Genomic DNA, 750 nt, shown 5'->3' on the forward strand with positions numbered 1-750 from the left:
GAGGTGGGTGAGGAGGAGGAAGGGAGAGAGAGAGACAGGAGGAGAAGAGAAGAAAAGAAAGAAAGGGCAAACTGTAAACTGTAAATAAGTAGCTTACATCCAGAATTTATAGAACTCTTACAACTCAGTAAGATAATCCAATTAAAAATGAGCAAAAGATTTGAATAGTATTTCACAAAAGAAACTGTAAAACAAACATTACCACGTAGCTGTTCAGCTTCATTAGTCATTAGAAAAAAGGAAATTAAAGTAAAAAACATGATCTCCCTTTTTTCCTCCAATGGCTATGATTTGTAAAAGTGGAAATACCAATTGTTGGCAAGGATATGGAGAAACAAACTATTGTACATTGCTGATTGGTCCACCCATTTTAGAAAACAGTTGTATATTTCTCAAAATGGCAAAAATAAATTTCCCAAAGGGCCCCAAAAATAATATGAATTACTTTTATAGGAGATAAACACATGATATAGCAATGTGAACACCAGTTATCAATCAGGCCATTAGTCTTCAATACTTCAAGCCACCTTCCAACTCTCAACTACTAAGATCCTTTTATGCACAAAGGTTTTGACACTAGAGATAATAGAAATAACATTTAATTGTGCATCTAAAGGCCTGAGTTTTAGATGCATGTTTAACTTTGATATTTAACTTTGGGGAAATTTAGCTAGAAAATTTCCTCAACTCTAAAATCAGAGGATTTGAGATAATTTTTTATCTTTCCACTTTTGAGTTTCTATGAATTGG

The sequence above is a fragment of the Mandrillus leucophaeus genome, unplaced genomic scaffold, assembly GCF_000951045.1.
Source record: "Mandrillus leucophaeus isolate KB7577 unplaced genomic scaffold, Mleu.le_1.0 Scaffold1211, whole genome shotgun sequence".
Classification (NCBI taxonomy): Eukaryota; Metazoa; Chordata; class Mammalia; order Primates; family Cercopithecidae; genus Mandrillus; species Mandrillus leucophaeus.